This window comes from Lacerta agilis, chromosome 5, assembly GCF_009819535.1.
Source record: "Lacerta agilis isolate rLacAgi1 chromosome 5, rLacAgi1.pri, whole genome shotgun sequence".
NCBI classification, from domain to species: Eukaryota; Metazoa; Chordata; class Lepidosauria; order Squamata; family Lacertidae; genus Lacerta; species Lacerta agilis.
Window position 1 is genome coordinate 22393427 of NC_046316.1, and position 13808 is coordinate 22407234.

Below are 13808 nucleotides of genomic sequence, written 5' to 3' on the forward strand. Positions count from 1 at the left end.
AACTAAGGAGACAACAAAATGGAAGCATTTTACTCTTAAACAGGGTTAGGCATCCTAAGGCCCGTGGGCCAGATGCAGCCTGATCGCCTTCTCAATCCGGCCCATGTCTGGGAATCAGCGTTTTTACATGAGTAGAATATGTCCTTTTATTTAAAATGCATCTCTGGGTTAATTTTGGGGGCCTGCCTGGTGTTTTTACAAGAGCCGAATGTGTGCTTTTATTTAAAATGCATCTCTGGGTTAATTGTGGGGCATAGGGATTTGTTCATTTCCCCCCTCAAAATATAGTCCGGCCCACCACATGGTCTGAGGGACGGTGGACCGGCCCATGGCTGAAAAGTGTTGCTGACCTCTGTTCTTAAGCATTCCAATCATGTTAACATGCATGCATAAAATTTCATTTTTGGACTTTGAATTCTACACTTCTTTATTTGTGTACACAAGAGCTCAGGGCATACTATGAATGGTAACATAATTACTGCTGTGTGTAACAAAACTACACATACATTAAAACTGCCCTAACAAGTAGCTTAGGCTGCTCCATGCTTGAGGCATTGCCAGAATTTTTCACATATGAAACAGCTAAATGCTATCTTTCATATCCAATAAGTAGAAACTCCTTATAGTGGCAACTTGCTACCTTTGACTTCATTTCACTTAGATTAGTAAGTAATTTTTGAACTAGAAATGGGTCACCCAAAGCTCTATAAATCCTTATCAGTTTTGATTATAAGCTCATAGCAAGTGTACAAAAAGGCTATGATTTACAAATGGCTTACAGTAACTACTGAACAGTCAAATCAATCTCCAACCAATGTATGTACTCTAGTTTCCAGCTAGTTATGACCTACATTCCTTCATGAGAAATGTAGGTCACATGAAAAAGCCCTATTTTCAATGTAGCACTGTAAAAACTGATATAGGCATGGTTCATTCATCTCCTCCTCCAGTCAGCAAGACATTAACTCTTTCTCCATCCTGCCGCAGTCAGTTACCTATGCTGGGTGCACCTCAAGTATAGTTTGGGAAGGAAAGACGCAGTCACCATACCAGAGCAGCACTTTGAGATCTGCCATAAACTTATCGGAATGGAATGTTTACTCATCCTTACCCACCAAGTGTGTAAATAATTCCAAGCATGTTGTTGACCAAAATTAACCTTCTAAATTAAAAATCACTATTATGATTGCCTAGGAAGTTGGTCCCATACAAATATAATCTGGCTAAGTTTTATGTCTGTTTGTTACTTTGTATCAGTCAAATTAAAAACAAACAATAATTAAGTGAAGCTTTAACACCCCTATCCTTCACTAATGTACTCTCTATTGTGCTTATTTGGGTGGTAGTGCTTGCATTGTTGAAGCACTCTGATAACAGACTTGAACATAGAGGAGGAAGAGTTGTTTTTTTAAGTGAATCATTATTTTTGTGTTATGAAGCATAATGTAGTTCTGAGATCAGTCTATTACAGTGTGTAATGTGTTGCTGATACATGTTTTACAATGGGAACATGGGAAACAAGTCTACTGGCTATTCCACAATCCTTTGCTAAGGAGAAACATAGAGAAACTAAATAATACTTGCAGCATTCTGTAATCAAGTCGGGTACAATAACTACAATATTGTTAGCTGTTGACACCTGCAAGCTAAGTTTAATTATGAGATGGGGAAAGGTGTTCCAGCATTAGCTAAATCCAATTAGTCTTTGCTGGAATGCAACCCAGAGACAGAGCACTTACTTTTTTTCAATGGACTACTGAATCCTAGCACTTATAATTTGACACATGTAAACATCCACTTGCCTGCTGACCTCCAATGAACATCTGTGATCAACTAAAACAGTCAACATCTGTGATGAAGAACAACAGTTGTCAGGCAGGGTATCTTTATAAATTTATACTGAATATAGCAGTGTAAGATTGGAATTATTTAAACAATATGAATTAACCAGCATCTTCACTGACCAAATTCAATACAAGGTTAGGTTTACTGAATACAACTGAACCAACTATGTCTACTAAACATTTTGGATAAAACAACCTGACCAATATTTAGCATCTTTAGGTACTATTAATTTAAATGGGAGTGTCTGGCAACTGCTGAAATCCTCCAGCAGCAGGCATAAATCCATTTAACTTTAGCTGCATCATGTTCTACGTTTATAGTGTTGGGAGTCGTTAACCACCATTATCCAGGAACTAGAGTGATTTTATAACTTTCACTGGCATTCACAAGAGCAGAGTAGCCCTTAACTTTTGTACATTGTTTGTTTGCCTAAGTTTATAGACTGAATGCTGATAAGGTGGTAATGTGGACAGCCAGCTCATTTCCAGGAGTTGGTGAAACAGCTTGGATGAGGTAGTACTCCTCCTGCAGTGACATGTATGTAGCTTTGGGGCACACCTTAACCCCATGTTGTCAACGGAGGCTCAGTGGGCCTGGGAGTACCTATTTCCAGATGTGGCTCACAAGCTAAAGCTGTTCCTGAACTGATGGTTTGGCATGAGTACCATATACTCTGGTGACCTCATATTTGGATTATTGCAACTCTTAAGTGGGGTTGACCACGAAAATGGTCCAGAAGCTACAGCAAGCGTAGAATGCTGATGCCTGGTTATTAACTGGGAAAGTAAGATGGGAGCATAGAACAATGCTCTTAAAACCATTGTAATAGCTGCCTGTGGGCTGCTGGGCCTTAATGACTTGGAGTCTAAATATCTGCTGGAACACCTCCTTGATACAAGACAAAACTCAATCAACAAAAAGCGGGGGTTCTGCTTGTGGCCCCCACTAAAACTCATAGCTCCGGACATACAACAGGGCATTTTTCACGGTTGCACCCTGACTTGAAACATCCTCTTCCCAGAATTGTTCTCCTACATGCTTTGAAGACAGTCTTGTATTTTAATATTTCAAATTTGGGAGATACATAAGCACTTAAATATATGAAGGGTTTACCAGAGCAACGGCCAAGAGCCCAATGGTTTGTAATGTTTTATATTAGCATTTTTCCAAAGGTAACCCTGAACAACTGAACAGGTTTATCATATTATGGTTCAGAAAATTGAGACAGTCACTATCCATCAAGCAGCTTAGCTTCCAAATCAGTTACTTCTCATTCAATTTTGTTACAAATGTATTATGTCAACAGGGGTTTTAAAAAAAAAAGCTTTTAAGGTGTTATAGGACAGCTTTTAAAATCATCACACATTGTCTCCATCTTCTCATTTATGTTGCTCATTGACAGACCTGGGCAATATTGTAAGATTTGGTTACAAGGACTGTCTTGTGCTACATTTGACACTGCTTTGGACCAAATGGGCCTTAATTCCTGCCCAATTAGGAATCATTTGAAGCAATGCAGAACTCAAAATTATTTCTTATAGCACCTGGTGTTAATTGACTTGCATTCATTTTCTCTTCAACAACAGATCAACAGCACCCTTTGCTAATGGTACTCAGATAAAATAATACTGATACATTATTAAAGTAGATATCAACCATATGGATATCTACTGTGGCCAGCTAGCAAGGGAGAGGAGGATCTCATCATCTGTAGAGATTCCTTACACTTACAGTGAGGAACATTTTGCCCATCTCCCAAAAATACCCTGTCAAGAGTTGTACACACATGGCTTTGCTCGTGCTGCCTGAACATATTCACAGAAGCAGAACTGAGCACAAAGAAACTAAACCTGGATTGTGGACAATTGGGAACATATTGCATTGGCACAGCTAACCTCCACTCCATAAGGAATGCTCAAAGACAACAAACAGTTGCTGTCTTGTCCTGAAAAAAGGTGATGAGAGAAAGGGAATTGAGTTCCTCGTGAATGTTTGGGTTGCATATTATTTTTTCTTTTACTAGATTCCAAGTGCTAGACTGAATCCTAGCACTAGCCTTTAAGGCAATCTTTCTCAACCTTGGGTCTCCAGATGTTGTTGGACTACAATTCCCATCATCCGTAGCTAGCAAGACCAGTGGTCCAACATCATCTGGGGAGCCAAGGTTGAGAAAGGCTGCTTTGTGACACAGCCCTTTTTTCTTTTTAAATTTCATTTCTTTCATTCGTTTTCTTTTTTGTTACTATTGCTATTACAATTTTACAGCCTAGAATTACAAATGTTATTAATGTACTACATTCTGAGAAATGTGAATGCTCATCTCATGATGGAACTTGCAAAAAAAAAAACTGCTAGGCACCAGATGACATTGCAAATAATTAGAAAGATAGTAATGATGCTAGCCTTAAAAGAGGCTAACAGGCAGCCCAGATTCCATCTGCAACTTCTTCTGTTTGATCCTTTGTAGAAAAGACACAACAATCTGAACCACAACATTTACATCTAGGGACCAAATAAAGACTTCCATATCCCTAACACAAGAGGTATGCCCTCTTATGCTAAGAGACATGATTTCTGAAGGGATCAGAACACTTCTAAAATATTCTTAACTTTCCTAGAAATATTAAAGCTTAAGATTGTTTTGAACACTTCTACTTCAAAACCTATACTCAGCAACATTAACAGCATTTCTTATGGGAAACAATGAAAAAACTACCCTTCTTGCCACAAGGGCAAAGTGGATGGAATTCAGCACAATGTTAAGGAGATTGTTCTGTCAGCACAAGTATTTCTATTTGCCCAACTGAACAACTTCCCCTCTCCTCCCACTGCATGCTGTTTTGGGGGCTTTCCCAGACCTCCAGTGTAAATTGGGGGAGCAGAGGGGGAGTCCTGCTGCGTTAGTGGGAGTCATTGCTGACCTGCTAGCAGATCAGGGGTTAGCTGAATCCACCTCAGTATTATTAACAAGGTAATTAAGGAAACTACTGTTTGTGAGTAGTAGGAATCTATCTATTCTGTTACCTTCTGAACATGACATTAAATAAATTAAATTTAGTATTTGTAATTGCTTTTAACAATTGTGCAATGATTATCATTACTGCTTATCATTACCTGGCAGCAAGACCACACCCAGGGAGATAAGACTCTCATCTCAGGAACCAGAAACCCTTTAAAGAACTATAACCCAATCTATGCTGAGTCAGCGACCCATCCAACCAATTTCAATAGGCTTTGGTGTACCTAACTCTGCAGAGGAACAGGCCGATCAAGCACAACATTTTTGCTAATAATTAATAACCCACAGCACAGTTTGTGTTTCCAAATATAAAACTGGCAAACCATGGTTTAGAATTGCTTGTTTTCATTTACTATTTAGCACTTATCTTCATAAGTTCACTCCCAGCTCCACAAATCATCAACAAACTACATTTATGGCTGCTGCTCAGTCTCAAGAGGCTACTGCGCTGTGAACTCATACTTAATGACAACTACAGCTGGGGCAAGCTTTCCAGTGCAAACCAGTTTAAAACAATGTTCCTATATCCCAAAACACAAAGTCTGTGAGCAAACATGGGTTCAGATGTAAAAACAACCCATGAATTGCTATGTCAGCTGAATTCAGCCTCTGTCTCTCCCAAATGGATTGAATTGTTTGACGCCTGTCTGACCCCTCTCCTTATACCAGCTGTCAGGAAGCAGAAGGGACAAGACAGCAGAGGACAAGGGAAAAAGAGATAGTCATACATAACCATTGAAAAGAAGACTGTGGCAAGAATTTGAGTGTGTGAAAAAGTAACCATGAATGTTGTTATCCTCAAGTTTCAGAAATTCTCTCAAATAGACTGAATGGTGAACTTTTCTTCCAACTACGTGGAAAAAAATTAAAATACTGTTAATTATTAGTTCAACATCACTTTCCATTTGCAAAGTGCTTTACAAACACTGTGTCTTTTATCCTCACAATAGCAGTAGGAGAGAATGGGCTGAGAAGTGATGACTTGCCCAAGGTCAGAGAGCTTCAAAGTCTGAAACATAAGAAAACAAAGAAAGACACTCAATATTACCTTCCCTGAAGGGACAAGCTTATAATGAGTCATTGTATGTTTGAAATAACAATAAACACAGTAGCACTCCTTCAATCACCAGCCCAGGTACAGAAGCAGCAGCCTTTGTCTGTTTTTAAGCAATATGGAGATGTCATCCAACCTTTAAAGCCGGAAGATGTGTTACCCGGCCACACACACATATACTGTACATAACACTTCTCAAATTCTCCCCCCCCCCAGCATAAAAAGGACACCCCTACAGGAACACTAGTGGGCAGGAAACACTGCCGCAAGGCCACCTCCTGCCTCACGCCAGCAAAGGTGGATTGAGGAAGGCCTGCAGTTAGGACCAGTGCTCGACTCCTGCCAGGTCTCCCCAGCATCTCTTTTCAAGGCCTGGGTTGAATCCAGGAACACATGCTGTAGGCAACCATGAGCAAGCACAAACTGAATTTCCCTCACCCTGCATAAACTAGGGGGTTCCCAAAAGGCTCAGGGACAAGGCTTCCCGGGCAGAGACAGGGCGTTTCTCCGAGCAGATTTGAGCCCAGGCATCCCTCCCCCTCCCTCCATCAACCGGAGGGTTAGCAAATCTGCTCCCTGACACAGCAGTTAAGCCTGCCCTCCCCCCTCTCTCGCTCTCTCTCTCTCCAAGACACAACACGAGTACGGTATCTCCTAAGCCTGGTTTTTCTTTAAACGGGGGTGGGGGGGGGGGAGAAAGAGAGAAAGAGAAAGAGAAAGAGAAAGAGAGAGAGAGAGAGAGAGAGCTGGCTAGTGGTCACGACGGTGATGCAGCATCTTCGTCTCCAGCACAGTCAGTCACACGGCCGTGCAGCCAATCGCGCCCACCGAAGAACCACGAGATTCGCAGATGGGGACGACGACGAGAGAGAAGAGAGGTGGGGGGGGGGGAGGGAGAGAGAGAGGGAGATGGGACGAAGGTACCAGCTGTCCGCTGACTCAGCCCAAGAGCAGGGAGGCCCCTCGCTGCCCCGCCAACCTTACAATGCGTGAGAGGATGTTGGAAAGGGCATGGGGAGGGGGGCCACAACCAGAGAGCCGGCTCCTTCCTCCTCTTCCACCCCCCCCCCGTCCCTTCAGCCGGCTCCTCACTCTCCATCTCAGCACACCCGCGGCTGACACTCACCCAAGGGCGAGGCGGGGAGGGAGGAGCAGCGCCTTGCAGGTGGCGGGTGGGCCTCGCCCGGCGTCCGTCAGCGTACCGGCAGTGTTGGAAGGGGGGGGGGAATAGCGGTCGCAGCCTCGGTCGTTCTCTCTCTCTCTCTCCCTCACTCGCTTGCAGCCGGCCAGCGTCCTCCGAGGAACCCGCCTCCCTTCATGCACACGCCCCGGAACTCACAGCCGGCCTCCTGCCCCATCCGCTGAGGCGGCGGCGGCGGCGGCGGCGGCTGACAGCTGACGCTGACGTAATGCGGCAGGCAGTGCGCACGCGTGTTGTTGCCGCCGCCGAGCGCTGCTTCTGCTTTGTCGGCCTGCGCCCTTCCCCGCCCATTCTTCTATCGCTTGTCTCGCGCTGCACAGTTACTGGGCAGGGAGTGCGCGCGCCGCTCGTGCTTCGGCCCAATCCCGACGAAGGTGGAGACCCCGTCCCCCTTCCCCGCGGCAACGGCTTTTCCCGCCCAAATTTAAACCGGCGACCGTAGCGTTTGTCCGGTGGCTTGATCCAAAAGTCCATAGAATCATAAGAGTTGAAAGGGACACCCCAGGGTCATCTAGTCCAACCCCCTGCAAGGCAGGAATCTCAACTAGCTGGTGCATACATGACACAGATGATGGTTGCCCAACCTGTTAGCTGGGATACAGAGTAGATGCGTTGAAATTAATGGCCATGGCTAACAGTCCATTAATTCCAATGGGTCCACTCCTAAATAAAAGTTGGCAATCCAATAACCATTTGCTTTGTGGGGAATGAGATATTCCCCCAGCTAGCTGCAAAACATAAATTTGTCTAATTTATAGTGGCCTTACATCACACCTGAAAAGGACACCGTTATAATTTTTTTGTTTTCAGGTTCAGACCCAAATTTATAGATAAATCACTGTCACTTAAATTGAAATATATTTAAAATATATTAAATTTAAATTGAAATATATTTCAATTTAGGAAGGCAGCACCTAGTGCTTCCTTCTCAATCTGTCCAAACAATGCTTGGGGACCCAAAGCCCACCTTTATCTTTAAACCAGGCTTGGCAGCTTTTCAGAAAAAAGACTCCTTTAAATAGAGGGCTGCCCTAAACTAATGACCCACCCCACTTTTGCCTACCCACACCCATGAATGGGATTACTATGCCTCCTCCAAAGCCTTTTGCTTTTTCATAGGACATTAGACCAGAAAGGGAATAATAATCTATTTCCCCAAGCCTTTCCCCCTCCTCTTAAGCAGGTTTCACCTAGGAAGTGAGCATTTATTACCTACAAACCCCAAAATCAGAGATCCCCTTGAAACAGGTGCCAAATTTTTGTAATCATTTTGTAGTGAATTGTAGGGGCCCCCATGTTTTGTAGCACCCCATGAAGGGAGCAATAGACACTCAAACCCAGGAGTGACGGGGTCCCCCCAAACCCAACGTTGTCCAGTCTGCTTGAAACTGGTGCCAAAGTTTTGTAACCGTTTTGTAGCAAAAACCCCGCATTTTGCAGCACCCCATATGCGTTTGAAACATTTAAGCTGATAAAAAATATGGTTTTGTTGATCAAAATCCACATTCCATTAAGGAATTGTTAAAAAATAATGATAAGTTAATATCTAAGATGTATAAACTATTATTGGAATGGGAAACAAAGGATGAAATTGTGAAATCAGCAATAATTTGTTGGGCAAGAGATGTGGGTCACAATATAGAAATGGACTTGTGGGAAAAGCTGTGGGAAAGAGGGCTGAAATTTACAGGTTGCTATGTTTTGAAGGAAACTTATATGACACCAAGTAAATTAGCAAAAATTTATAAGTAAGAGTCAGGTAATTATTGGAAATGCAATGATATGAAAGGAACTTTCTGTTATATGTGGTGGATCTGTAGAGTAGCAAGGAAAACTGGGAAATTATTCATGAGTTGGAAAAAAAGTTTTAAAAGTCTAGTCCCAAGAGGCCAAATGCTTTCCTTCTAGGTATAAAGCTCTTCTCTCTCTCTTTCTCTCATCCCTAGACCCCGAACTGCAGTTTTTATTGTTTCTTTCCACACAGTGATCTGGATTGCATCATCCTTATCTGGCGAGTAGGCCTATTTTATCTACCCTGTTCTCTGATCTGGTTTTCTTATTTTAACAATTAGATCCCATTTGGGCACATCACCTGACATTCTGAGCTGTTAATACTCATTGGTCAAGAGCAAGACTGGTTCCATACTGTCTTAAGGTAAACCCACCGTTATAGTCCTATTGACAGAAAACTGATAGCAAAACCCATAAGAGTTTATTTTCATGTGATTTTTTTCAACATTACGTGCTGCCAGTTCACTACACAGATATATATTGCAGAGGTTGCAAGATACACAAAAATAGCAGGATTTCTGCCTCCCATCTTTGCACGCAGGGCCTGATCCATTCTAACTTAAGTTGTTGTTGTTCAGTCATTCAGTCGCGTCTGACTCTTCGTGACCCCATGGACCAGAGCACGCCAGGCACGCCTATCTTTCACTGCCTCCCGCAGTTTGGCCAAACTCATGCCAGTCGCTTCGAGAACACTGTCCAACCATCTCATCCTCTGTCGTCCCCTTTTCCTTGTGCCCTCCATCTTTCCCAACATCAGGGTCTTTTCTAGGGAGTCTTCTCTTCTCATGAGGTGGCCAAAGTACAAAACTTAAGTTATAATGACTAAATTGCCTGATTGATTTCACTGGAACTGTTGTATGATAAATTTTCTCTTAATGTGGTGCAAAACATGTGAATTCTTCTTTAAAAAATTCTTCCATCTTCCCTCTTAAAATACATTTTAAACAACAACCTTATATTTAGGCTTGTTTTCTATTCTTGCTAGGGAAGGAATGGATCTTGAGAAAGTTGCTGAACCTCCTGTGGCGCTCAGTTATTGCATCACGGTTGTGTGATTTTATGCCCTGAAATGGGCAAATAATTTCTAAAGTGTGTTTTTACAACAACAATGTGGAAAGTGGGGTACAGAAAACTATATGGCCATGCTTATATAAAACCGAGAGAAGCAAAACCAAGGCGTACAGACAAGGAAGACATAAAACAGAAAGAGGATGCTGAAAATTTAATTCAGATGGCAGTAGGTACCAGGAAATTTAGAAAGCAACCACTTTTCAGGGTGAGCAAATAATGTTTGAAACAATCAGAGGGAGCAATGGAAACTGCTATTGGGGATGCATTACATGTAATATTAGAAAAAGCACTTATGTGGGAAACAATAGAGTGGGTGGATCATCGTAGATGGTGTGTTTGGCCTTCTTCCATTTCTAAATTGCTTTCGGTTATCTGTTTGGTTTGGAAGTATTTTAAACCACACACTATAAAAGTTGTCTTCAATTTTGTCATATATATTTTTACAGCCCCTAGCATCCTTCTCTTTTCAAGGGCAACGTAGTACAATGGGCACACACAGTGGATGGACTGAAATGAACAAGAGGCTGATGTCTCAAGTGAACACTGCTTAATTATGTATGGCCAGCTGCTTTCATTGACTATGATACATATGTGCCAGAGGGGAGCTGGAAAAAAAGAGGTATGCGAGGAAACGAGGGCTTGAATCTTCCATTTATTTAGTTGAGAGCAATGCCAAAGGAATTTTAAAAAGTTATCTTTGCTAGCATTACATTGTTAACAAGTCTCAGTATTTGGCAGCAGTATGAGGAATTCTACACATACTCATACAAAACATGTCCCAACTGTGTTTATCTTAATGCGTTTTTATAAAAGAGTAGTGCTAACATCCCATCTGTAGGTGGAAGGGAGTACAGGAGAACAGCCACGTTTTAAGAAGAAATTTGTTTTTAACAAAATATTTAAAAGAAAGCACCTCCAAAAAACAAATAAGCGGGGCAGAGTGGGGTAGTGACACAAACTTGCTCCCAAAAGACTTTTAGATTTAAGAATATTGTGCTCTTGGTTACAATAACTAGAAATCACAATCCTCTCTTAAATCCACATACTTGTCTGGCACAGGATTAGCCACATTCTTCTTCACTTGTCCACATCCTCCAAGTGTCCCTATTTTCCAGGCAGAGTTCAGGATTTACAGAAGCTGTCCTTGTTTCTGTTTTTGTCCCGGAATGTCCCGCTTTGCCTTAGGACGTTCCTATTTTCATCAGAAAAATGTGGAAAGGTATTGAGTTATCTGGCCCCCAAGTCATTTGAAGGCAGTCCTGTATAGGGAAGGTTTTTTTTAATGTTTTGTGTTTTGTTTTGTTTTTATATATGTTGGAAGCCACCCAGAGTATAAATTTTAAAATTATTATTATGGAATTGGAGAAATGTTGGAGGGTATGCTTGTCACTGTCTCAGGGTGATTCCTACGGCTAATTCCTAGTGAGCTGTGTGTTGGTAAGTCCATCCAAGGAAAGGCATGATTAACACTAGGAATTAGCATTAGGAATCACTCTGTAGTAGTTAGTCCCTCAGCTATGTGCCTGTTGACTAGATGATATAAAACACTGGGACCTTGCTAAGAGGCTCCAAGAACAACTAGAGCAGAGCTTTCCAGACTTTTCATGTTGCTGACACACTTTTTAGACATGCATCATTCTGTGACACTGTTATTCAGTTTTACTAGCAAACCAGAGGTTAAACTAATGCCTTTCCAGCCCCGGGAGGACTGCTGGGCATGTCGCGACATACAGTTTGGAAAGCTCTGTACTAGAGTGTATATTGCTACATTTCTAGCCTACCTGCTGAGTACACTAAACTATTTTTCTTTGCTGCATATATTCACAGCTTTTCTCCCACTTTCACTTTATATACTGCTTTCATAAAAAGAAATCATTTGGAATATGAGTTTGACTATATTTCTGTACCACCCATCAAGGTTGCATGGTGCCATTGGCTTCACTTGCAACAATCATCTCCAAAGGAAATAATACAGATGTGATGTGTGTGTGTTTCTGTTTTGTGTGTGTGTGTGTGAGTGGCAGTGCTGCACTACCTTGAGAGTACGACCGGAGACATGAGCCTGGAGCCCCATTCTACATTTGATTCCATTTCATGCGTGAAAGGAGCGTGAAACTGCAGCATAAATTGTTGCATTATTTGGAGGAAGACCCTATGGTGTGAGCACTGGTAAGTAGGATATTTTGGCAACTTGTACTACCTTTTCATTTATATATATACTGGGTATGTTTTTGTTTTTTACTGTTCAATATGTCTCAAGATGAATATGGAAGTCATCTCGAGGGAACAAGACATATTATATATTTTAAGATTAATAAACCAATAATCAACACACTAAAAAAGAAACAAATTTTAAAAGAGAAAACTAATCTCTGTATTCACTGAAACCAGAGGATTTTTTTTACATCTTCAACCTTTGAAAGAAAAGTCAATAAAAACTTGAGTCCTAATTATAAGTATACATAAATGCTGTAAAGCTATTTTTCTGCCGTGTAACACTTCTGACCTTCATTCCACATGCATGGCTGGGGCCAAGCACTTTTAAGCTCCATTGATTTTAGTGGGGAAGAATGAAGCATATGCTTATCTCCCTTGGTGGAATCAATGGGGCTTAGAAGTGCTAGGTTGGGAAGGATCATGTCCTACATAAATAATGTGTATGTAGAGCACAAGGAAGAAAATGCCTTACAGTTCTCTGACAGCAAATAGAAGGGCTCCATGCCTGTCGTACAAAGCTCCACTGACAGATCCATGCCCATCTTTCATTATCTTCAGATAAAGAAATATTGTTCTAGTCTCCAATATTATTTCACATGGCATAGGCACATAACGAGTTTGTGTGCTAGGATTGGCACATTACCATTCTTGCAAGACCACTGTGCCAGAAAACCTGAAGACATAGTTTACAAGGCATTTTAAACAATTTTTATATACCTGTACATTCATGTGACATTCGGAGGCATACATTCTGTGCCTCTAGGTGTTTGCTAGCATGTTTATCCTTGACCAGCAATCTCTTTCTTTGACTAGCATTGCAAGCCTAACCATGTCTACTCAAAAGAAAATCCTTTTGAACACAACGGGACTTACTCTCAGGTAAGTGGAGTTCAGATTACAGCCTCAGTAAAGTTACAGCACCCCTGTTTTTAGTCTTCGGATATCACAAATTAAATGTTTTTAATTCAGAACTAGTGTGGGGCAAGCCCATATAGATGCTTACAAAGAAGTAGACATATTTTTTGTGTGGGATTGCCTTGTTAAACTCTTTATATATTGGTTGTCCCATTACTAACTGGAAAACGCCAATTCAGCATGGCTTTGCCTAGGAATGGGCCAAGGAGGAATGAATGCCTGCTCCGACTCCTGAATTAGTAGCAGGCCCCTCCCACTTTTACACACACTGTCACGTCAGTACATGTGTTGCTATCCTCTGCCACATGACATACAAAATCAGAAGAATGGACTCCTCAATGACCTTTTCTGATTCTGGCTTAGCCCCTTCAGCATTTATAATGAAGGCACCACATGCAATGTTGTCACAATTAATGCAGGGAGTGATGAGACTGCACCAAACCTGAGAACAAGATCCCATGGAACACTAACCTTATTAAATGTATGAGGTGGTTGAGAGGTCTTTTCCAGGGTCGAGAGTTCTATAGGGGGTTGGACTAGATGATCCAAGGGGCCCCTTCCCATTCTACAGTACTCTAATTCTATGAATTCTATGTTAGTACAGGACTCTCTGCACCCATCTTTACATCCAAGCTTTACTTGCTCTCAAGCGTTAGAAAAGCACCGCTCATGGTCACAGTGGTGAGATATTTCAT

The 13808-nt window shown here is 41.8% G+C and overlaps 1 protein-coding gene across 8 annotated transcripts in view; it reads right to left on the minus strand.

Moving 5' to 3' along the window:
- CCSER2 (coiled-coil serine rich protein 2) overlaps positions 1-7162 on the minus strand; it is a 47541-nt gene extending 40379 nt beyond the window's left edge. For 7 of the 8 annotated variants that reach the window (XM_033148835.1, XM_033148833.1, XM_033148834.1 and 4 more), the window contains exon 1: positions 7045-7162. The gene's annotated coding sequence lies outside the window, so the exon portion shown is untranslated. Of the gene's footprint in view, positions 1-5809; positions 5874-7044 lie in introns of all 8 variants that reach the window. The other variant, XM_033148832.1, reaches the window with a different exon arrangement.
- Positions 7163-13808: the final 6646 nt, after the last annotated feature.